We start from the raw sequence: 26,764 nt of genomic DNA, 5'->3' as shown, positions 1-26,764 counted from the left end.
AGACAGATATCTGGACCATAATTCTGGGGAATTTTTACAAAGATATTTTTATCTGTTCTATAACTATAGAAACATTACTCTAAAGTCCTTTAGGAAAATCTAATAAAAAAAAATTAAAAACCCTGGCTAGCCAATAGCCAGCAGTGGCCTGGAATAGGCAGCAGTTTCAGCATCTCCTGCTCTCAGGTCACTCTCTACTGAGAAGCTCAGCCTGATGGGAAGCAGGAACCTTTTTCGGGTTGTAGTCCCCCTCAAAAAAAAAAAAAAAAGGTTTTTGAGCTTTATCTGTGAAACCAACCAACTGACCCTTAAGATGTCTTTCCAGTCCCTCACAGCTTACCTGAAGTCTGAAATTCCTTCAATAAAATAAAATTCTTTAAGTTTTTTTGGATCACAAGGAGATAGATAGGACATTGCTTGAAATGGATATGTCTTATTTTAGACAACCGATTGTTGTAGTCATCTCAAATTATTAATTAGATTGTATGAAATAAAGAAAAAATAAGCTCATATTTTGATAGAAGGGAACAATAAAGAGACCTGGAAGGCAATAGGAGACTAATGTAATATAACAGGGAGAAAATGGACATTAGAATGAGATATGGACTCAACTCTGAAATTTTATAATGTAGAAGAGATGTTTATTCTTTTGTACCTTCAATTTCCCACTCTATGAAATGGAGAATATTATCAACAGTATCAGGATTGTTGATAACAGTAAAGATTAAATGTGACAATATTGTCCTGGCACACTCTAGGTACTCAATGAAAAACATTTTTTTTTCTTTCCTGGATTTGAGGAATGTTTTATCCTCCAGAGAAGACAATTGGTTCAGAAGTAAAGAAGAATATAATTTAAGTACACTTTAAGGTCTTCACATTTTGCTCATGATATGCCATGAAACTGCAATGTGGAATGCAGCAGGTAGGGTTGATACGACTGACACTTTAAATATAACCTACTCCCATACATTAGAATTATGACCTCGTCCTTGTGTGTCACCCAGTAGGAAATATGGGATAGCACATTTTGGGATGAATGTCCAGACTTAAACATTTTTAAAAGTCAGTCTCACCATTTTTTTTTTAACTCCTATCCCACTTACTTTTAGAGCCCCATGACTTTTAAATTATGCTCCTTATCTAAGATATCAGACTAGATGGCTTTTTTTCTGCACATATATCTACTGAATTCCTTACTTTATTCCCTCAGTTTTTGTTATTACTCTCTCCATTTGCCTCAGTCCAAACCCCTCTTCAAAGGCAGTAAAGGTATATTGGTATAAAATGAAATACTTTACAAATCAAATGTCCTACAGTTCGGTCAGCAAATGGAATCTTGGCAATGAACACGTTGGTTTTCTTCTTATATTTTTAAAACCTAAAATATTTGCCTTATATACTTTATGCTTTATTTTTAACAAAGCTTGCTTTATGAAGAGAAAGTTTGGATAAAGACATATCTCTGTAAACTAGTTGAGATGCCCAGCTTTTCTTCTTGCCTCCAGTCAAATGCAGTAGTTGAAATCAAATGTTTTAATCTCTGGAGGTCATTAAATCTAACAAAAGTTTTAAAAGGCTTTTGGTGTTCGTGACTATAACATATCAAAATGTCTGAGCTATTACATGTAAAGTGCTTAAGAAAATGATTTACATTAGAGTTTCTGACCTCTACCTATAGATTTAGTGTTGTGGTGACCATATTAAGAGTCTTGGACATGATATTAATATCTCAAAAAAGTCTAAATTAAAGGTATTTTCTTAGAATATATTCCAGCTACACTAAACAGGGCTGAAGAAGGACAAAGTTTGTTTATTTATAGCTGGTTGTGACTATCCAAGTGACTATTTTGAGACATCTGTGAGATACATTGTCTGGTGTTTGGAGGAGACCTTGAGCAGAGATAAAAATTAATGATTTTCAGCACATAGAGGGAAAAGGAAACCATTTATGTAGATGAAATCACCTATGGAGATAGCATACAATTAGGTTGCACCTTGAGTGTCCTGGGAAACAGATTCTGAGGTGAGAATTAACATATAGGCAGTTTAATGGAGAGTGTTTTTAGAATAAAAAATATAAAAGGGTCAGGATTAGACAGTGGAGAAGTTAGACTAGGATAGAAGGACTCAGGTGACACCACAGGGAAGCTGAAACCGGAACAGAATTTTAGAGTTGTTTAAGTTAAGGAAGGGTTTCAGGCTTTTATCAGCCATTACTGCATTGACCAGCCATTGAATGAAAGCTCTTCCAACAAACTGGGAAGTTCTGTCAACATTCCCAGCATCTGGGAGATTGGGTCCTTCTATACTAGATTTGAGAAGCAAGTGACAGTATCCACCACAAGTCAAAGAAAAAGGTATTAAGACCTAGAAGATCTCAACTTTTAAAAGTCCAGGAGGTAAGGATAAGATTTAAAAAAATAAAATTAGAAGAAAAGGAGAGGACAGATAAGTAGAAAGATAAATGATAGGTTGAGAAGGAGATACTAAGAAAGAGAGCATATTATAAAGGATGAAATGTTACATAGTGTCAAATGTTACTGTGTTTAAAATGGAAAAATCCATGGTAAAGCACAAACTAAACCCAAAGGAAGAAGATAGAAGAAAATATTAAAGATCAAAGATAAAGAAAATGTAGAAAATAAAATCAATCAAGCCAAATTTATTTCTTTGAAAAAAATCAATGAAAATGGCAAATTATAAGCAATACTGACCAATAAAAAGATAGAGAAGACTCAAATAACATAAATCAAGAAGGAAAGAGGAGGTATCACTACTGATTTTATAGAAATACAAAGTTTATAAGGGACTACTATGAATAACTGAGAAATTAGGTAACATGAAATGAGCAAATTTCTAAGACACGAATGACCATAACTAACTCAAGAATACATAGAATGTCTGAATGTAACAATAATAAATAGAAACACTGAATTAATAATTTAAAAATCTTCCCCCAAAGAAAAGCTCAGGACTTGATGGTTTTACCAGTGAATTTTACTAAAATTCCTAAGAGAAATTAATATCAATCTTTCCCAAACACTTTTAAAACATGAAAGAGAAGGGAACACAACCAAGCTTATGCTATGAGGCCGGTATGAATCTGATACTAAAACCAAAAAATACATCACAAGAAAAGAAAATTATAGACCAATATTTCTTATTACTGTAAATATAAATATCTACAACAAATTGCTAGCAAATGAAATCCACTAACATAACACTGTTTATATGCCATGACCAAGTGGGATTTATCTGAGGAATACATGGTTGGTTTAACAATCAATGTTATAATATTAATGTAATAAAGGACAAAAACCTCATGATTCTCTCAATAGATCTAAAAAGAGCATTTGAAAAAATCCATATTAAAAACACTCAATAAATTATGAATGGAAGGAAAATTTCTCAATCTGAACTTCTTTGACCTGATGAAAGGCCTTTATGAAAATATGGTGAGATATTTATTCCTTTGGAGTATGTGGGTGTGTTAGGGGAACCATCATGTATTAAACTAAGAATATGAAGGTTATGACCTGCTGAATGAGGAGGCACAAGCCACTCCCACAGGGTCAGCAGGTAGCTCCCTCAACATTTGAGCTCCCACCTTAGGGAAGTGAAAACCCCAGAGACATTTTGACTGATGGCATAATTTCAATATATTCATACAAAGGAAGTAAAATTACCAGATTTATTACTTACAGATTCCAAAAATGGATTGGAAGAGACACAAGGAGCAGTCCTTTATTCTAGGTCATGAGAGAGCAAGGGTTAGAGAGCAGGGTAGCAAGCACTTATTACTTATAAGGTGGTTGGGGCTGAGGTCATTAACTTTTCATGGGCTCAACTCTAAGTTGTTATTATAAAAAGTGCTACAGAAAAAGCAAAGCAGAAACTTGTGATGAGAATCCCAAGCTCAGGTTCTCATATAAATGTCCACACTCTGGGTGTGAGCAGAGTTATCATACAGTAAAATGCTTATGCATTGACTCAAAATAGATGTTTTCTCATCAAAGTTAGTTTTGAGGTATTTACTGGATGTTTAAGTGATGATATTGCTAGGCATTTAAATTACTAGTTTGGAGTTCAGGATAAGCATGAGAGATAAAAGCGTACATTTTGTAGTTATTAGCATGTAGGTAATGTTTTTAAGACTAGGTAGGAGACTGAATGTAGTGTAAATTGAACATTATAGGGTCTATGAAGATGATATACTTTTCATAAGATCAATGATAAACTTTTCAGGAATGCCTTATTATATTATATACATTGGAATTCCAAATATGCAAGTGCTTTGAAGTGTAAGTTGACTGTCATTATAATAAAACTAAGAAAAACATTGAATTATGCAGGAGGGACGTGTGAAAGATTATTAATGACTTTGAAATTTACAAGATGAAATCAGTCTTGCAGAAATGAATAGTAGGCAGTTGGAGAAGAGAGAACAAAATTTGGAAAAGAAAGCTGAAAATATAAAAATGTTAGTGCTCTCAACCAAGCAATAATTTCTGAAGTTAAGAGAATATAGTGTCACAATATCAAAGGAGAGACTAAGAAGGGAATTCCAGATTTACAACTGATTGCAGCTGAAAAAATAACACTCCGAAAGATATCTTTGACCTAATCTCTGGAATCTGCAAATATTACCTTACATGGCATAGCTTTGCAGACATAATGAACTTAAGCATCTTAAAATGGAAAAGTTATCTTTCATTATCTGGGTGGACCACATGTATCTTCATAAGAAGGAAGGAAGTAGATGGGGAATATAGATTCTCTGAAGAGTGAATTTTATATTTATATTCTACAAATTATTCTTATTCATACCTAAATATATAAAGTATCAAGTTCTATGAATGTTTATCGGAAGAAATTGAAACTTAATATACATGAGAGTAATAAAACCACATAGAAAAAAAACTATAAAGAGAAGCTTGTAAATCAGCGATGATCACAGGAAAGTAGGTTTCTGTGTCTTAACTAGAGATATAACTGAAATATATTTACTAATGGCAAACTAAATCAATAGTCAGCAGGCATTACAGTTACTAGTTTCCTACTACATACTTAACTTGATGCCTAAAACTACAACAATGAAAAAGACAGTTTCTACCCTCAAAAAATTCACAAACTGGGGCATTGTTCCTCCAAATGTGGTATGGCCCAGAGGAACCAGAGTCATCAGCAGTTCACTTTGGTCCTCTTACATAGAATATTAAATAAATTCCCAGAATCTACTCCTCCCCCAACCTAAAAATAGAATTTGTATTTTAAACAACTGTTTCAGGTACACAGTACAATTGTGAAGATAGTGCAGAGAATCCCCATATATTCCTCACACATTTTCCCCATTATTAACATCTTACGTTAGTATGCTATGCTTACTACTAATATTAATGTAATATTTTTAACTAAAGTTCATACTTTATTCAGATTTCTTTAGTTTTTGACTCATGTCCTTTATCTGTTCCAGAATACAGCATTACATTTAATTGTTACATTTCCTCAGTTCCCTCTTGGCTGTCAATGTTTCTCAGACTTTTCTTTTTGATGATTTTTACAATTTTGAGGAGTACTGGTAAAGTATTAGGTACAATACAACATTGGCACATTTGAAATTTATCTGATGTTGTTCCCATAAGTAGACTAAAATTATAGATTTGGGGGAAGAAAATGGAAGAAATAAATTTCCATTTGCATCGTATATCAAGAGTACATACTATTAACATGATTTATGACTGTTGATGTTGACCTTGATCATCTGAGGGTAGTATTTATCAGGACTCTTTGTTCCCCCTTTCCAAACTGTACTCTTTGGAAGAAAGTTATCATGCTCATGTCACACATAAGCTCATACCTCCTTTAGGGCACAGCATCTACATAAATTATTTTGCATTCTTCTGCATGGGGCATTTGTTCTCTTCTATTTTAGTACTTTATTCGATCATTTATTTATATCAGTATGGACTAATGGATATTTATTTTATACTTTGAACTAAAATCTAATGCTAAAATCTTATTCTGTTTGCTCAAATAATTCCAGTTTAGCCATTGAGACATCTTTCAGTTATCTTCCATGTTCAACATTTTCCAAGAAGGTGCTTTGTTTGTTTGTTTGTTTTGGACACTTCCTTACCTTCTGGCACTGTGAGATGCTCTGGGCTCATCTTTTTTGTCCCTGATGTAGAATTAGCCACTTGTGAGAGGAGCCATATTTCCTTTTATTGGAGAATGGCATTAGATACCAAGATCTCTGTGCTAGGTGGTCTTATTGTTCACAGTGCCATTTCTTTTAGGTACTTTGAGCTGACAAAGAACATGAATGTGTTTATACTAACATGTATAAATACAAGTAAGTATTTTAATATGTAACCATCTGTATTTAAACTATTAAGCTAAATATATTAACCTAAACATGAGTTCTTACTGATATTTCCAATGTTATTCTATCACCACAGGAGTCATTGTAGCCCTTTCTCTTTGCTTACCTATATGTTCCCACTCCAATAAGTGAGAAATCTGGCTCCTATCATGTATCATCCATTTATTTAATTGTTCAACTTTGGTATATGTGGACAGTCATGCACTGCCTAAGGATGTTTCAATCAATTACTCCATATACAATGGTGGTCCCGCAAGATTATAATGGAGCTGAAAATTTCTTATTATCTAGTAATATCATAGCCATTGAAAAATCATAGTGCAACAGATTATTCACAAGTTTGTGGTGATGCTGGTGTAAAACAAACCTATTGTGCTGCCAGTCATATAAAAGTATAGCATGTACAATTATGTACAGTACATGATACTTGATAATAATAATAAATGACTATGTTTCTGGCTTATGTATTTACTACAGTATACATTTAATCATTATTTTAGAGTGTACTCTTTCTACTTATAAAAAAATTCAGTAAAACAATATGCCATGTTATGATTGCAACAGCCACATACATCTTGTGTTTACTGCATTTCTTGATTGCATCATTTTCTCTTGTGCTTGATTTTATTTTGTGTTGTTTTGTACAGTAACATGTTGTACAAGCTTGTAGCCTAGGAGCAATAGGCTATACCGTATAACTTAGGTGTATAATAGGCTATACCATCTAAGTTTGTGTAAATCCAATCTATAATGTTCATACAATGACAAAATGGCCTAACGAAGCATTTCTCAGAAGATATCTCCATTGTTAAGTGGCACATGACTGTATAGCAGTATCAGAATTATTAACTTGTACCCACATTTTCTTAGCAAACTTCTCAGGCATTTTTTGTACACATCAAAGTGATATGATGAGTTAACCAAATTGAATAAATAATTTCTGAATTTAATAATAAATACTTTTATCTTCATTTATAAGATTCAAAATCTGTATTTCAAGGGTCACAATTTTACATTTTTATATTTTAAATATTTAATACTAAATATTAAAATTAAATATAGCTTATTTTAACTTTAATTTTGAGACTAATCAGTAATAAAAAGAAAGTAAATAGTCATAGCAACTATCACAATGACAATTTCTGTATTTCATCTCTTTTTAAAGTAATAGATTTCTCATTTTGATGTAATTAGGTGGTATTTTCCACCTCTGCTGATTCTACTTATTAATAGAAGTTAATATAATTCATTAGGAAGTATAAAAATGTGAGCAACTCGCTGCCTAAGAGGAGAAATATTTGAGTCAAGCTTTAGGATCTATCTAGCACTGACCCACATAAAGTAGCTTAATGGTTAAAAAAAGATAGAGGTGGTTTAGATTAAATCTGTTTCATAAAAAAACCAATAGAGGAAATCAGGCAGGATCCAGATATATGCTGAAATAAGGGACTGCCATGGCATCTTGACTTTTGTTTTCACATCTCTGCTCTTCTCTGTGCATTGTCTTTATTTTTTCCTTGGGTTTCTGGTTCATATGTCTGATAAAAGATGGTTATTCTATGCTTCTTGAACTTGTGCTTTACTGGTTCACCTATCCCAAATAACAATTTTTTCCATGTGCACATTCTCATCCAGAGACTGAGAGAGGCCTCTGGTTTAACCAACCAAGGCTGTAAGCAAAAGGGATGCACTGATGTCAATGGCTGCCAAGGATTATCACTGTAGAGGAGCCAAAGTAAAGAAATGATCATTGTGACTGGGCAGTATTTCCAAAAGCATTTGCTGCACAGCTCAATAAGACATTGAATTTGAAGTTCTGTTTATCAATAAAGTAGTACTTCTGTCTAGATCAAAATGTTGGCTGATTTCTACTTTTAAAAGTTAATAGATCTATTGCCTGAATCATTTCTCTGGTATAGTATTTTGTCCAATATCTTTTTTGTTTAATTCCTGTAACATTACATTTATTCATTCTTGATTAGTCATATCCAGGTTTACCCTCTCCACATTTACTGAGTTGCTACTTTCAAATATCTATCTGGGAATGAGAATTGTTCCTCTCAGAGTTCACAGAGACTGAAAAAACCACCCAGTATTATGATTTCTCATAATATGCTTTATTCCAAAGGATAAACATCGCAGCCTTCCCATGCTTCTCAAAACTCACATTTTCTACTCCTGGATCATTTACCAATCATGAAATAGCCATTATTTTAATACCTTAGAGACCTAGAGAGCTTAGCTAAACTCGGTGAATACTGAAAAATAAAATAAAGGTCAACACAGACACAGTACAGTACCTATGCAAATACACCTTTAGAATTACTTTTCTCACTTGAGGCCATGTTTTGTAATTGAATCCTTCAAGTGAGAATAGAATTAGCCTGAGTGGTTTACAAGTTAAGTGTACACTTCAGGAGTTCATAAAATGTGAGGAACACATATACTTTTCCACGAGATGATGAAAATAAAACTATGTTGTTTTGTCTCTTTGAGAGATAATGAAAACTTACCTTTCTATCTCCCACTTGACTTAAAAAAATGGAGTACTGTAGAAGTTATATAATGTGTTCTTATATGCCTAAAAAACAATCTCACTTTTCATCACCTTTCTTTTCCTTAATTTCTGGAGTTTACCCAATCCTAAACCAAGTAAAATGACATACTTACCAGTGGACAACAGAACTGTATTGTTAAACCACAAATGCCCAGTTTCTTGATGTCAGACACACAGTGCACATAATAATAATTCAAAAAGAGCACATTGGCTCTAAGAATTTTTATCATTGAGACTTTCCAAGTCACTAACATTTCTTTTGAGCCCTTGGATACCATCAAGACTCATCCATTTGATGTTAAATTAATTTACTCATTTCAAAATTCATTTTTAAGGACAGGATTCCCTAAGGATGATGCTCTCTCAAAATTAACACTAGGCTAATTTCTAAATATATGGTCATCAAAAGTAAAGCAACATAAAATCAACTAGAAGCTTTCTATAAAGAGAAAGAGAAAGAGAGGCAGGAGACAATTTTTATTCTGAAATAACAGGAGTTAAAAATCTGTACAGCTGCAGACAGAATATATTACCTGTATTCATTTTTAAGTCTGAGTAGAGTGAATCAGATGGATGGACAGTTTTGCTGGCAGCAAATACACAGAGGCCTTAAGGTAACAAGTATATGCTAAATATAAGGTCTTAGGAGAATATAGTAATAATTACATATGGGCACCAGCCTTGAGAATGTTATGATACCAAAAGTAATGCCAATTTCTTTAATTAATACTTGCTAAATTGAATATATTTTACAAAATACTTTTTAATCTGAGAGCCAAAATGTTATGTATTCATTGGTATTGTCAACTATTACAAGAGAAAAATTTAAAACAAGAATACTCACAAAAAAGAAATAACAATAAAAATGTGTTTCTAACTATATTTTTAGGGTCTCTGAGCATTGAACAAAGAAAAGTGAAAAGTGGGGAAATCTCTATTTTAGGCATATGTGAATACATTATGTAATTCCTGCAGCACTGAAATTTTTAAATTTCATATAGTGTCACTTGCCAGAAGCAGATATTTTATGCATAACCACAGATAGAAGCTGATAGTTGGGATTTTGTCTTTAGTTTATCATTATTATTATGTATTAATTGGAATGTATCGGTATCTACCCACAGGCTTTCATGAGAAGAAGAAAAGGACAATGTTAGTCAGTTTGCAGATCACAGCTCACCTTGGGATAAGGAGAACATCACAAATTATGGGAAATATCTGACATATATTCTTTAAGGTTAAATTGATTATAGTTGATTAAATACACAGTGTTTAAAAAGAAAATCTGATACTCTAAGAAGCTAGTCAGGAATGGGGAATAGGTATGAGTTCACCATCTTCTTGTACCAGCTCTAAGATAATCCCCCTGAAAACCTACCAAAATGGAGAAAAAAGAGAAAATTGGCCTCAACATTTCAAAAATAAGCTCCCTCCCTCTGAATTTTGCCAGTCTTAGAAATGTTTGTATTAATGAAATTCACAAATATCTTTTATTAAAGTATTGTTCACATTACGGTATACATTTTATTTATTTATCTATCTATCTATCTATCTATTTATTTATTTATTTATTTATTTATTTATTTATTTATTTATTTATCTATCCATCTATCTATCTATCTATTTATTTATTTATCTATTTATTTATTTATTTATTTATTTATTTATTTATTTATTTATTTTCTTCCCATGACGGAGGACATGATTTTTTTTTTAGTTAAATTTATTGGGGTAACATTGGTTAATACAATTACATAATTTTCAGGTGTACATTATAATCTGACAAGACATGATGCCTTTTTTTTAAAGACTGCTCTGTGTCTCAGTTATCTTCAGAGTGTTTAGTGTCTCTTATTTATTATCTTATATTTAAACAACCTCAGTATAATATTAAAGAGATGTAAGAACAAAAAAAATTAAAAAGAAAGACACAAGTGAGAAAGGAGAATATATAACTCTTTTTTAGCTTCTGTTTTTATAGTTACTTGAAGGAGTTTTTTGAAGTCTGGATTCTGACCTAAGCTCTATCACTTTCATTCACTCCAATGTTTAATTTCTTCACACCACTTCATTCAGATTCTAAATTCTATACTTTACAGTGTTCTTGCAAGGATCCAATAAGATTAAACGTTTTGAAGTGCTATTCAGACTACACATCAAAATTATTTCTCAAGCCTTGTATGAAGATGAGGGAAGAGAGAAAAGAAAAAGATATATTCAGAATTAGAATTGTTTCAGATTAATTGGTAGGAGGAAGGAGAGGTGAAATAAAAAAGAGAATACTCACCCACCATTTGTCATTGAACTGCCATTTTCCCCAATTGGTTTCTCCTTTCTTCTTCTGGTAGGAGTTGACATTGGTGGTTCAAACTTCACTTATGTATTTCTTTGAAGGTAGGTGTGGGTAAATGTAATTCTTAAAGAGAGAAGGCAGAGAAAAGTATGACTGACATTTTTAGAAAGTCCCTCTGGTCAAGTCATTCTACTGGGAGAAAGCAATGAAAGTTTTTACAATTCTATCCATCTCTTAAATATTAGTTCTTTGGTAAAACAATGGATCCTTTTTATACAATGGTATTAGTAATCATCATCTAATTGTTTTCCAAGCTTAAATTTTTGAACATTGGCTTTATTAAATGAACCAACAAGTATCAAGTGTATTACTGGTATTACTAGTCAAGTGAGAGAGAAACTAAAGGAGATTAAGTAGAGCTTTTTTTTGAAGAACTTGCATTTTTTTTTTCAGACAAACATACAAACAATAAACAAAAGAAAGCCACACAAAGCAATATACATTATTTTCTAAGTACCAAATTATATGGTAGCGGGTATGGAACGCCATAGGAAATCAGAAAGGAAAGGGTAAGGTCAGGCAAAGTGCTTGCTACAATTTTTAAAGCAGGAGAGGAACTTAGTGATTATCTATGTAAACCCTTATTTTATATTCAAAGAGACTTCAAGCTTATTGTAATGTGGCTTAAATTAGAAGTCAAGCCCAAACTGGAATCATAATTTTCAACATCCTAGGCACATTATATTAAACAAAATGACTTTGGCAGTTAAGGATGGGCAGGCTTTGGATGCCCAGAGAAACGAGTATTTTAGGCAAGCAGATTAAACTGTAAAACAAACAATTTTAGGAATTGCCAATATTTTATTACATCAATGGATTTATTATTCAAGTAGTTTTACTGATTTATAGGATTTATTATATTAACAAAGAACTTCAATACATCTTAGAGACACCAAATAAATATTTGCTAGATTAAAAATATGAAGATAATTTCACGAGGTAAAGAAACCTAATTTATACTTTTGTCCTTTACAACCCTAGAAGAGTAGATGATAGAAATATCAGTGGCTTTACAATCAATATTTTTGGCTGAGAAAGAATGATTAAATTATATTTGAATTACATGTTTGGAGATTGAACTTCCAACCTCCGATCTATCATCAATTAGTATACAACCTCAATATTCTCATTGGAAAAAGAGAGGTAGATAATCTCAGATTCCCCTTCTGAGTCATCATTCAGACTTTATGCATGAAAATCTGGTTAGCTTATAGAGAAACATTATTTGTGAGTTAATATTTGAAGAAAGAGCAATTTAATGAAAGTCTTAAATGCCTATTTTAAATCTTCTTGAGACTATTTTTCCCTTCGATTTCTAATTGTCTAAAATCCTTATTTTGATCCTGTTTTCGTTAATTTTCTATTGATTCAGAAAACATTTAGCACCTACTCTAGATCAAACACTGTACGAGGTACTGAAAATATGGAGATGAAAGGCAGTCTTCTCTAAATAAAACTATAATTAAGGTACAAAAAATAAGGCATCTTTTAAGATCTATTATATCCAAGGTACTTAGGTACTTTAAATGTTATTTAATTCTCATAAAAATCTATAAATTTTTATCCCACTTATAGAAGAGGAACTGAAACTGCACCTAGTATAGAGTAAAACCTACAAAAAATAAAAGAGAATGTATATCTTATACAATACGAGTGGAAAGTAGTTTTATATTTTTTAAAAAAATAAACATTTTTTGAAATTTTCATCTTTATATTCTGATCTTATGTTGAATTTAAACTTATAAAATTTACAAATTAAATTTAAACTTTTAAAGAAATTCACTGAAAAATTGTTTATACACTGAAACTGCTACATTTAAACAAATTATCTGAACATAAATAAGTTCATTTTATTTATTCTCAGTTGTTTTTGGAGAGACTTCTGCTTGGGGAAATGAGTAAGCTTTTACAATGCAGTGAATAAATGTAAACTACTCAATTATATATTTAAAAACACAAAGGAAAATAGAATAGTGACTGCAAGTATAATTAGCACACAAGCTGTTTAGCCTTTGGTCTTGTGTTCTGACTAGCAAACTCTTAGTCATCCTTAAAGACTGATCTCAAATGCCTCTTCTATTCAACCGTCAACACATTTAATTATGAATCATATTACTCTGTTAGATGCTGAAAATCAAGATGAAAATGTAAGGTCTTTAACATCAAGATGCTACTAATCTATTATTAAAGAGACAAATACCAAAATATAATAATAATAATAACTAAAATATAATGCAAATCTTGCTTAAGTTTTATGTATCAGTCTGGGGAATAAAGATCACTTCCGATTGTTCAAATATGCAGATTTAATATTTTTAAAAAGCTGAAAAAATTATTGGGAGGTGTGGTAGATGTTACCTTTCAAAGAACTTCATCAGGTAGTTCCATCAGCAAAGAGCTTCCAGCTGTCAGCTTTTTAAGAGTCTATTTCATTTGTGAGACTCACACCCCTACCCCCAACCATGGTCGTACAACCTCATCTGGAGCCATTTTAACCCAGTGTAGAAAACTTTAAAAGTCAATAATCCCTCCAGAGCTCCCTTTTGGATTGGCTTAAAATTTCAAGTCTGCATCACACAGTTTGGCTTCTTTTTTTCCCCTATATTACTTCTTTCCTCTTCCTTGCAAACCCATGATAAACATCTTATGTCCTAAATATGATCTCAGTGTCTGATTCTGAAAAACCCCTACCTGGGTAAAAGGCATTGAGGATCTGAAGTCAGACGAGCTGCCATGAAAGATCTCAGTGGGTAACACAAAAGCCTGCTTTCTTGTCTTTATCTCCCCACTGAAACTGTTCTGGCAAAGGTTATTAATGACTTTCTTGTTGCTGAAACCAATGAACTTCTTTTAGTCTTTAATTTAACTTGCAAAGATTTATATTGCTGACTTTTTCTTTCTCAAACTGTGTGGTAATTAAGTGCATGGACTATAAATGTAGACTCAAATCTCAGCTCTACCTCCCAATTAACTATGAGATTTGGGGCACTTTATCCAGTCTCTCTGTATCTCAGTTTCTAGTCGGTAAAATGGTGGTAATCATTGCATCTACTTCCCAAGGCTGTTGTGATGATTTAATGTTCAGAATAGTGTCTGTCACATAATAATCACTATATATGTGCCTACCACTTTTATCCTGTTATACCATTTTATCTGTTTCTCCATTTACCTCTCTGTTTCTTCTAAGCCTATTCCCTCTCTCTTTCTTTGTGCCTCAATCACTACCTTAAATCTTTTTTTTTTTAATTTTTATTTTCCAGTTAGAGTTGACATTCAATATTATTTTACATTAGTTTTAGATATACAGCATACTGGTTAGATATTTATATAATTTACAAAGTTACCACCTTAGATCTCGATGCTGTCTCACCTTGACTCTTTTTTGTAGCCAATAATATTTGAAGAAGAAAATTCTGAAGCAATTATAATAATAAAAATATAGAAAAATATTTTAATACAATTTTTAATATTTTTCACTTTCCAATTTTTTGTTTGCTCACATGAAGATAACAAAACAAATATAGCAAAATTGCTGTATAAAGATGAAAATGGTTTGTGCTTGTTTTTTTCTGACAGTTTTTAATTTCGCCCGTGCAAAATAAAAAAAACATCTCTAAATGATTAGAGGAATGTAAATTATGGTGAGAAGAAAAAGTTATAAATAGTTAAAAAGTTAAAAATAATATTTTCATGAGAACTCAACAAATATTAAAAGGAAAACTTACTAAACCCTTACAGGAAACATCACTTGCAAAATTCCATCATGTAACACAGCTAATTTCTGCAAAATCTTTCAATAAACCATCAATTAACACATACTGAAATAATACATTTGAATATAATTTTGTTTTTAGAAAACTACTATCAGGTTCATCTTTGCATAATTACTTCAATGAAAAGCAGTGTCGTAAACATCCCCTGCATGTGTCTTTGAACTTTATGTTGTTGACTCAAGCCTTGAAATTTATTTATTTCCCCCAAACATGATAGTCTCCCTAAAGTTTTGCTTCAATGTATATGCAACACTAATGTTTTCATTATTACCCTGAAAACAATTTTATGACTTTAATTGCATATATTATTGCTCAGTTTATACTGGAGAGTTTTATCTTAATTTAATTTCTAAAATTCGGATGACTGTCATGATAATAAAGAAGCAAGGAGGGGGAATTGTGGACAATCTTAGGGTTGCAGGTGAAATTTCAAGTTTCTGTTTAGTTGATTCCCTATGTTTAGTGAAATCAGCTGCAGTACTGCTCATTTTTGGATGCCTGTGATCTATGAAGTGGAGGAATTTAAAGACATTTAGAAATCAGTTCTACTTTTTGTACCAAAAAACAGGTTGGTATTACTAAAGGGATGCAGTAGCAGGAAGATAACAACAGACTTTTCGCTTCTGTATCATCTTGGTAGAATAATTCTAGAACTAAATGTTTATTTCATTCTAAAAGCTGATAATTATAATTAATTCTACATGCATACACTTAACACTTGAATTTATTAATGAATATAGCACATTACATTCCAAGTTGGATTTCATATCTCTCTTGTTTGAGTGTATAAGACTGTAAACAATTTTTGAGTGTACTATCAATTGTTTTACTTACATTTATACCTCTCTCAATGAAAAGAGTCTTTTTTAGAAAGAGCCTTAGTCCATGAACAGAACAAAAATCACAGAGGCTGTGATCAAAAATACAAAGTGAAGTGGAGAGAAATTATTTGATAAATTCATTCCCCCTAGTATATTATTTTTTCACAAAGCAGGTAATTAGCCTGAAGTTTTTTCACCTGACCTTTCTTCTCTCTACTCCCATCCTTGCACCAAATTATCTATTGCTATACTCATTCTTCCTGCGTAATAATAATGCATTGCTATGTATCAAACTCTTAAAATGTAATAAAACCTGGGCAAAAGCACTTTGTATATTTTGTCTCTTCTAATTCTTTGAATAACCTTTGAGTTAGGTAGTATTCTACAATTAAGAAAATAGCTTCAAAGACTGAAGTATCTGAATTAAGGACATAAAGGTACTAAATAGCAGGGCTAGAATTCATCTGAGGTAGGTCCATTTGCTTCATCTTTCATGGGGTTAACCACCAATCAATAAGCCATCCCGGAGACTCAGGACTCAAAGGACTTAAAAAATTAAATAAATATCCAACTTAAAATTTTGCAACCTAAAAGACTACATAGTTTTTTTATTTATTTTTATTATTATTTTTAACCAAAGCGTTTTTGTGCATTAGTATGGTCATGGTTAATTATAGCCAAAATTGTGTCCATGATATTAATGATTTTGCTAAATACTTTTAACTACTAAAACAATTTCTCATTGTATGATTATATAGACAGCAAGAAACATCTTTGAAAGATTTATTAGTTAGCTTTAGGATGCAGTGCATTTTCTCTCTTTCAATCTTCTCTCTTCAAATTTAATCATATTGATAAAATACATAATAAAATTTATACTGAGAAAAAGCTCAGTTATCTCAGATGTGGTCAAGATCCTTATTTATGTGTGTATTCAAATATGTATATATATTTGAATATGTATATGTACTTACATATATATTTTATGCATATAAATGATGTATATATTATTAACCTATCTATTGCATATATGTGTATGCATTTTCTTTAAGAAACATTTCTGAAATCAAAAGAACATTAAATATTATAAAAATAAGAAAAAATAGAAAACCAGTACTCGAGCACAGTCCTAGACAGAGGAAAATCAATTCTAAAAAATGAAAAGAAAGATGCTATTGCCATGAATTTAAAGTGAACGTAACTTAATTCTAACTGCAGAAGTTAACTTAATTCCAAGTTAAATAATTATCATAACTCCTTAAAGTATGTAAAAGTATTAATGTAAAAGATTTTATATTTTATATTTAACTTGATATATATCTCATGGTCTTCTCACCATAATTATCAATCTGTATATTCTTAGAAAAAAAAAGATAAAAAATGTTTAGATCTTAGCACCTCAGAGTAAATTATTGGAAAGTGATCTGTTTTTTTTTTCTTTGTTTTAATAAAGAAATACTGTACTCTATGAAGTTTTCATGTAAACAGGGCAAAATGACTCCTTCTTCTATTTCTATGTCCCTCCCTTCATTTCTTTCAATAATTTGAAGTTGGTCATTGTGAACCAACATCGCCCAGTCACTGACATGGTTTTTTTAGCTGGACTTTGGGGCATAAATAAGCACATGTGATCTCTAATTGCCCACTCCCCCTCAATATCACTGATTCTAGAGCTCTGGGATCATCTTCTAGTTGGAAGCTTAATTGATTAAATATTACTTTCACTTATTATATAACCATAGATTACTTCTGCTATAGCATAGTTGTTGGTTTAGTTTCGTTTTATTTTTAAGACAAATGGGGGGAGAGGTTAAAACTAAATGCTGATGATTCATTTTGTTACATTTGAGCATTAACTTATGAAAATGAGTTCATGGAGCCTCTCATTAGTGCTAAGGGAGCTGTGGCATTCTTTCTCTTAAGAACCACTGTTTGTTATGGCCAAGATGGCTGTAGATGATATAAAATGTGGTCTTCGTAATATATTTAATGTTGGGAGGTCCAGAAAAATCAGGAAGCTTTGCTAAGAGGAAGGCAATGTAGGCGGTGACTGCACTTCCTTTTGGTCTGAAACCTCAGTCATTTCTGTACATTTTAAAAACATTAAAACAATTGGCAGCCTGTTTTGAAGAAAATGCCAGAGCTCCAGTAAGAGGAGGCTTGCTGAAAGAATTAAGGTACAATAGAGAAATATGTGGCGGCTCTTGCAGAACTTTATGCTATGACTCATCTGCAACCTTTAGCAAAATTTAATGTGGCAAAAGTACTGCGTTATTATGATGTACCATGTGGTATCCAGATTTGTCAGCTTCACTTGACATATCTTTTATTGAGGGGTACAAGAAGAAACCCTACATTGGCTGAGGAAAATTTTTCTACTTACATCCCACACGAAGATTTAAAAATATACTCCTAGAATTTAGCATTTACAGGAACATGTTTCACTTTAGTAGTCTGAAAGAAGATAGCTTTTTTAGCCTTTGAGTGTAAGAATCTATAACTCTAATACATCACCACTAGAGGGCCAAAGGACACCTTAACTTGGTAAGTGGTGATGGCGGGGGGAGCAGTGAACAAACACTTGAGTTTACTTTGCATCTTTATCTTTTTACGGTGTTGACTGGTTTGTTATTAAATTTGTTTTCGCCTGGCCATTTTATTTATTATCTTGCAATTTCTTAAAACATCATGCTGATTTTTTAATGCACTGAGTCAGATCCAAATTAGAATCTTTCCTTCCACAAAGAATAAATTATTTCACTAGAAGACTATTTCAATCCAAGCCCCATAATTTTCCCATGTAGTTATTTAAATTATTTCACAACATAGTTGTTATAATGGCACTTGATGTGTGAAGTTGAGCAGGAAAAATGTAAAAACCTGCTCAATGTAACAGTGCTTAGAGAAAGGTGTCATGTTCCTCTCATTGTAAGGGATGGAGTCATTTCCATGGGCTAACCTATTGGATGAGAATGCCTTGTAATTAAGTTCTTTTGGCATGAACAGAGCTTAAAATTTACAGGGACAAATATAAACATAAGCAAAATGTCTACTTAAAGCAATCAGTAGCAAATGTCCCTGTGCATTTATTTCTATACTAATTCTAGGTAATATAGTCTACTTTGAAAAACATAAACAATGGCATTTTTGCTTTCATGGACTAATTCATATTAATAATACTGTATAGAGATGAGAAGAATGATAGATAATTTTCTAATATAAACTTTGCAACTAAAATCAGTGTTTGTAATATTACAAAATAATATTCATCATCCTTAAGTGTAATAAATATGCCAGAGATGACCCTGAGATAAAAGACCCAGATTACTTTCTGGGTCATATCAAATTTTCTTGGTTTGATTTTTAACTGAACAGCTGGATAATGTGAAGTAATAATTACTTGACAATCTGATGGCCTGAGTTGAAAGCATGATTAAAATAAATAAATGAATAAGTAAAGAATTATTTTCTACTATATATATATTTTTTCTTATAGTTTTCCTTTGATTTCTGAAAGAATTGATCAATAATATATTATCCTATTATCCTTTATACCTATGTCAGTATAATTGACACATTTCATAAGATTATTTGTTTCTATGATGGTTCTCTTCTGCACCCATGATGAGCTCCTTGAGGGAGGAGACAGTATATTATTAATCTAGAAATCTCTATGACCATTTATTGTGTGGCCTTTAACTTAGTAAAATTAATTAGACATTTTTTAGTGATGGCAAATTTTATATTAATGCTATAGAATTTATTTACTTTTTCCCTCAGTCTCCCAGAATGCTGCCTGTTTTCAAGTCACCTAGAAATCTACCATCTCTGATGAAGAGCAAGCCATTTGTCCATCATTTGCTGGCGATAATAGGTCCAGGCTGCTTTCAGCTGAGCGACAGGCACATCTTGTCTACTTTCATCATCCTATTTACTAAAGAAGTTTAAAGGGTCTCACATTTACTCAAGAGCTTCCACTTGTTTATAGATATTTACTATTCTTAGCAGATAGTTTATAACCTGAATACACAAGCACTGTTTATTTATAATGACTTTATGATGTATAATGTGCTTTTATGTCTCTCAGAACACGTCCTGATCTTTTCTTCACTCAGTAGTAATAGTGATGTTTTAAGAGCTAACACTTACCGAACAGTTACTATGTCAGAAGCTCTTGGACACACTTTATATATGTTTTAATTTGTTTAATATATTGATAAAATTGGGCAAATGCTCATTCCTTATCTATAAACTTGAGGTGTGTCTATGCTTTTGTCTAGAGTTAATGACATACTGAATGTAGAGAACTTGTCACAATTTTTAAAGCACCACTCACAAGGTTTCCTACTGATAACAGTTTTGCTCTTACCATTAATACAACTCTTCTTACTCAGTGATGCCCATGATTCCAATATTCACTGCTTCTACCATGGCCTGAGCACTTGCCTTGAGCCAGGAACTCCCTAGGTGTTTTATCTAAAGTATCTTATTTCATTCTCATAATAACTACATGTGATTGCTAACATTTTTTCCATATAATTGCTGTTATAAATAAGCAAGTAGCCCTTATAAGCCATTGCACACAATTTGAATTAAAATAGCCACTTAAGTTTAGTTCATGAAAATAATTTTGTACATATACTTTAGATTATGTAAATTTGTTATGCTTATAATCATTATTTACGGAAGTTTGAATATTGTCCTTTAATGTGTTATGTAAAATAATTTGGAGTGAAATATTGGGTAAGAATGCTTGTTTTGCTGTTCAATTTTGCTTATCTTAGAATTTAACAAGATTATTTTATAAAATGTAATTTGAGTTATCATAGACAAAATCCCACTGACTGTGGGCCACATGCAACCAGAAAAAAGTAATAGGAGTAAAACTTCACAGTTAAGAATGGGGATTCTGGTCTCAAAACCCAGGTGGCTGAAATCCCAGCTCTGTCACACAATAATCCTCTCACAATGAACAAATTACTTAAACTCATTCTGTCTCAATTGCCTTATTTTTAAAATAAAAATAACAATTATACTTATCTCAAAGTTTTTTAAGTTAAATTTTTTTATTTTGAGATAATTGTAGGTTTACACATAGTTATAAGAAATAAAATGGAGAGATCTCAGGTACTCTTTACTCAGTCCTCCAATGATGCCATCTTGCAAGGCATAGTATACTATTACAACCAGGATATTGAAATTGATACAATAAAGATGCAGAATACTTTTATTAGAATCCTTCATTATACTTTTACAGCCACATTCATTTCCTTCTCACATTTCTGTAATTTCGCCATTTCGAGAGTAATACGTAAATAAAATCATTCAATATGCAATCTTTTTGGATTTTTTTTTTTTTTTTTTTTTTACTCAGCACAATTCTCTGGAGATTGATCTAGGTAGTTGACTGTCAATTATTAGTAGTGTTCTATGGTACAAATAACTATAATTTAACCAATCGTCTATTGAAAGCTATCTGTATTATTTCCAGCTCAGGGCTATTACAAATAGAGATGTTCTAAACATTTGTATACAGATTTTTATATGAATGTAAGTTTTTACTTCTCTAAGATAAGTGTCCAGAATGCAATGTTTAGGTCATACGGTACTTGCTTGTTTTATCTTATTATTTTTTTAAGAAACTGCCAAACTTTTTCAGAGTGATGGTTACATTCCCACCAGCAATATATAAGTTATTCAGTTTTCTGGCATACTCACCAGCATTTAGTATTGTAACTTTTTGTTGTTTCATCCTTCTGTTGTTGTTTCATCATTCAATACCATTAGCCGCCAGGGAAATGCAAATTCAAACCACAATGAGATACTACTACACAGTATCTCATTGTGCTCTTTTGCCATCTGTATATATTATTTGGTGAAATATCGCTTCATATCTTTGCCTATTCTCTAATTGAATTGACTTTTTGATGTTGAGTTTTTCAAGTTTTTTATATTTTTTAGATACTAGTCCTTTGTCATATACATGGTCTGTAAATATTTTCTCCAAATTTAGCTCATCTTTTCATACTTTTAACAAATGTTTCACAGAACAAAAATTTTTAATTGTAATGAAATCCTGTTATTACTTTTCTTGTTAGTAATCATGTTTTTGGTGGCAAGTCAAATAACTCTTTACCCAGTTCTAGATTATAAAGATTTTCTTATAAAAATTTTATGGTTTTATGTTTTATACTATTTAAATTCATAATTCATTTTGAAATTCACATGCTTTTTTTCCCTCTTGAAACCTCCTGTTTTATTCCTGATTATTTAGAAATGTGTGCTTTAGTTTCAAAGAATTTAGAGATTTTTCCTATTTTTTCTGTTATTAATTTCAGTTTGATTACATTACTTGGAAGGCACTGTAAGTTTCAATTTTTATGTTAGTTGAGAATCATAGAGGACAAAACAACCTTATTGTATATGACAGGTTTATTGGAAAGGGGATAAGAAATATGATGAGAAGTTACAATTAGTAGAGAAGAAAAAAGTGAACAGTAATATAAATCATTAAATCCAACCTCTGCTTTTTTCATAATTCTCTTTCTACAATATGTTCTCATAATTTTTTCTCAAAGAGATGTATTAAACTTATTTATAAGTTTTCCTCAAGCAGTGTTTTCCTGAAATGTTCTTCTTTTCAAAAACCAAAAAGATTTATCTCTGTTTAGGACCTTTGATGTCAAACTGCAGGAGGTTTTCTTCTAAGGTGAAAGAAATTTTCATTTTAACTTCCACCTTTACTTGTCTACAACATCCCAGGAAATTTGTTTGGATTTAAAACTTTACAGCCTTAATCTTATGAGAGATGTTATTTTTTATTTGTCCCACAATCTGTCTCTATCATTCCTCCCCCAACACCCCCTTTAGAAAGAGCAAATTAAATTGGCTCAGTTATTTTTGAGTTATGAGACAGCAAAAAATGTATTTTTCTCCTCTTAAAAATTGCTCCAAGCTTTATTTGTCCTGGTTTAACTCAAAAGTAGATTTAAACTTCACACTTGCCAGTATTATAAGAGGAAAGAAAAATCAAGCCAAATTTTAAAACAATCTAATACACTCTAAGGCTTAAAAACATAACAAGTATTTTGCTCTGATTTTTTGTTATCTAAATATATTATGTATATTTTTATATAGAAGTACAAGTGCACAAGGAAAATATTATAATTTTGTCTACTTTGATTAAATAAAGTAATCATTGACTATTTGTTATAAAGAAAGTGTCCAGAAATCAGGGGGAAAAAATAGAGATGAGTAAGATTTTGTCTCTGCAATTGAAAGAGTGTAAAATTGTCATGTAGTGCAAGGCAGAGGTATAAACACAGTTTTATGGGAGTTTGGAGGAGAAATAGATCCCAGTCAGCCAGAAATTCTATAACCATTCTGTTCTAAGTAACCACCATTCACTGTTTGAAACAAAACAATAGTCTCCTGACCCATCACTCAGATTTCACTCTTATTCTCTTTTAATCCATTCTTTCCAAGCACCCAAATTAATCTTTAAAAGGTAAATTCGATCATATCATTCCTTTGTTTAAAACTCTCCAGTTGTTTCCCATTGCGCTTAGAATGCACAGCAAATTCTTTACTACCCCCAGTAAGCTTTCACATGGCCCAGACCTTCCACCTTCTCTTTCATTTCCTGAAACATGCCAAACTTTGTCCTACCTTTGACTCTTTGCCTTTGCTGTTCCCTAAGTTTGGAATCTTTTGCCACAATTTTACCTTGACTTGTTCCTTTGCATAATTCATGTCACAGATCGAACATGCATATTAAATGTTATGAACAATGTCTGGCACTTAGTAAGCATTATATGAATGTTTACTGTAGATGATCACCTAATATCACAACACATTTATGCCACTTCTTTTTATAAATAAGACATCACTTGGTGTTATCTCCTTAATACTTCATAATATATAACATACGGGTTTTTTTTTAAATTTGTATTAGTATTTTTCTGTTGGTTTATTATCCACCTCCCCTAATTAGTTTCTAAGCTATGTGGGGCAAAGATTTTGACAGTTTTGCTTTCATTTGGATTTTCAGGACCTAGAATAGTGTCTGGTATATTATGGGCACTTAAAAAAAGCTTGCCACATCAATTTCTTGAAAGAAAAAAATACATTAATTTATTTAGCTTGTTTTAAAATTAAGAGTCCTCCTAAGACAAGGATCCTGTGCATGCCATTTTTGTTCTGGCTCTAAAAGTATGTTTGTGTTAGGAGTGGGAGTGGATGATAGATATTTATTGTAGAGTATAAATGATAAAATGATTGATGTGAAGATCATTCATATCTCATGATTGCCTATCAGAATGTCCTTTCTCTACTCCCGAATCTACCACCAGGATTGTATGTCTCTGAGACCTGAAGGTTTTTGAAGGGTTTAGATTTTAATGATTTTTTTTCTCTAGCTTTATTGAAATATGATGCACAAATAAAAGTTGTATATGTTTAAGGTGTACACTTGGTGTTTTGATATAAATATACCTTGCATAATAATTACCAAAAGCAAACTAATTAACATATCGATCACTTCACAGTTACAATTCTTTTGTAGTGAGAAAACCTAAGATCTATTTTCTTAGCAAATTTCAAGTATAAAACACATTATTATTAACTACAGTTATACATTTGTACACAGGTATATTCAAGTTCTTGAACTTATTTAGCTTATAACAAAGAGTTTGTGCCTTTTGACCAACATCTCCCCAATTTCCCTACTCCTTGGACCCTGGCAACTGCCAGAATCAACTCTCTGTTTATCTAAGTTAAATTTTTTTAGATTTCATATATAAATAATATTATGTAATATTTGTCTTTTTGTGTCTGGCTTATTCACTTAACGTAATATATTTGAAATTCATTCACATTGCCACAAATGAAGAATTTTCTTCTATAAATATTCCAAAACAGGACTGTTAAATGCTTTTTCTATTGAGATGATCATATGGTTTTGTTTTTTCTTTTTTATTCAATTAGCTTGGTGTATCTAGCTTATTGATTTGCATATGTTAAACCTTCCTTATATCCCAAGAATAAATCTCTCATGATCATGGTGTATGATCTTTTTAATATGCTCTTAAATTTGGTTTTTCTGTATTTTGATTAGGATTTTTGCATTCCTGTTTATCATGGATATTGGCCTATAATTTTCTTTTCTGGTGGTGTCCTTTATCTGGCTTTTATATTAGTGTAGTTCTTACATCTAAAAATGAATTTGGACATGTTTCTTCCCCTTTGACTTTTGGAAGAGTTTGAGAAGGATTGACATTAACTTTTTTTTTAAATGTTGGGTAGAATTCAGCAGTGAAAGCATCTGGTTCTAAAATTTTGTTTGTTGGGAAGTTTTCCATTATTGATTCAATCTCATTGCTCATTATTAGTTCATTCAGTTTTCTACATTATAAAATGTAAGTGATAACATCTATCTTCAGGGGTTATTTTTATAATAGATGACCTTTATTAAAAAAAAAACTGTCATATAACAGGTTCTTAATAAATAATAATATTTCTGTAATAAAAAAATTAACAAGTGGTTCATACTATCTCAAAAATGACTCTGTTCAAAAAGCGAATGGTACCTAGTGTGATACTTTTCTGCTACTATTGTTAAAATATTTATATTAAATTAGTTTATTCATCCATCAGCTATTTATTATTACTATCTGCCAGATACTGTGATAAATACTTGAGAAACAACAGAAACATGTCGAACATGATACTGATTCTATAGACCTCACAGTATAAAAGGAGAACAGACATTAAACACTGAATCAACACATTTAATTACAATTGTGAGAATTGTTACAAAAGAGATAGATAAAGCTTTTAGTTTCCTACCTGGGTCCCTTAGATATTTCCCCTTGGAACCTTTAACATTCCCTGTAAGAAGTTCAACTCCCTGGCTGGAGGGCATAGATGGAAAAATTCTTGAGACAGCATAAAACTACAGAAGGAGCCAGTTGAACTCAAGCTCCTTCCTGTCTCCAATAAGGTGCCAGGCATTTCAGTAAAGCATTCATGTACTTTGCAGACCAGATAACATGTTAATTAGATATGTATCCCCAATCAATGTCATGCACATCAACTTACCTAGTTCAGGCTTAATCAAACTCCTGCTCAAAATAGTGAGATATGATAAAATGGTGGTAGCGGTGGTTTTCCACTAACGTCTAAGCTAGTGTGTTATGTAACGATATATAAAAGACAGATTCGAATTCTATTAAAAATAAGAATTGTGTCCAATTCTTTTTTTTATTAATGCCATATATATAGATATGATAAGAAAAATAAATAAATATATAAACAATTAAGAAAATTTAATGAGTGAGATGTTTGATTTATTAGGAAGAGTTGAGGAGATGAGGTCTGTGTGGGACCAAGGCCACTGTTTTAATTTTCATTGAGATGAGTGAAAAAACCATGTGAAATGTTGAGTTTCGTATTATTGAATAAGGCCTGCTATATTTCTGACAGGTCACTTTCAAGTAAACACTGTCAAACAGAAAGTCTAGGAAGCAGGCATGTTTATATTGTGCAGATTCTCTTTCACTAGCTCTGTACAGTGCTTGAACTTCTGACTTCAGATAACATTCTTATTGACAGACCTGAAGAAGAACCATATTGTAACACACAAAAAAAGTGTCACCGGCCTCACTATTCAACACATAGGCAATAAAATTCTAACCTTTACAATTTGGTTCACTGGGTTCTCCGTCTATCACAGGGCTCCGTGTTCTGACAATGTGTCTCATTTGTAGGTTATAAAGAGAAGGGCTCAGGATAGTGACAAATAAACAAGGACATCAGGAGTCAGAAGGACTTCACTTGATCTAACTCTGCCACTTACCAACTGTGTGGCTTTGAAAA

This window comes from Pteropus medius, unplaced genomic scaffold (assembly GCF_902729225.1).
Source record: "Pteropus medius unplaced genomic scaffold, Ma_sr-lr_union100, whole genome shotgun sequence".
In the NCBI taxonomy this organism is placed as follows: Eukaryota; Metazoa; Chordata; class Mammalia; order Chiroptera; family Pteropodidae; genus Pteropus; species Pteropus medius.
Note: the sequence above shows the minus strand (reverse complement) of the source record.